A 296-nucleotide genomic window follows, 5' to 3' on the forward strand; every position below is an offset into this window, starting at 1 on the left:
TCACGTTCCCCGCTGCCAAATGCAGAAGTGCCAACTGCCAACCAGCCGCCCCACAGCGTGCAGGCCACGTCCTCTCCCCAGCAGCACGGGCAGAGAGGGACGGGAGGGCTGCTCCGGGTCTGAACCTCCCCCAGCTTGAGCACCCAGTTTCCATCCCACACAAGGGAAGTGCAGCAAAGCTTTTCCATCCCTTGGCATGAGACCACAGGGGTGGCTGTGCCCTGGGCCGGGAACCAGACCCTGCCCTTGGCCGCCAGTGCCTTGGCAGGGCTCTTGCTTGTGCCCTGGTGCTCACA

This window comes from Phaethon lepturus, unplaced genomic scaffold (assembly GCF_000687285.1).
Source record: "Phaethon lepturus isolate BGI_N335 unplaced genomic scaffold, ASM68728v1 scaffold50593, whole genome shotgun sequence".
In the NCBI taxonomy this organism is placed as follows: Eukaryota; Metazoa; Chordata; class Aves; order Phaethontiformes; family Phaethontidae; genus Phaethon; species Phaethon lepturus.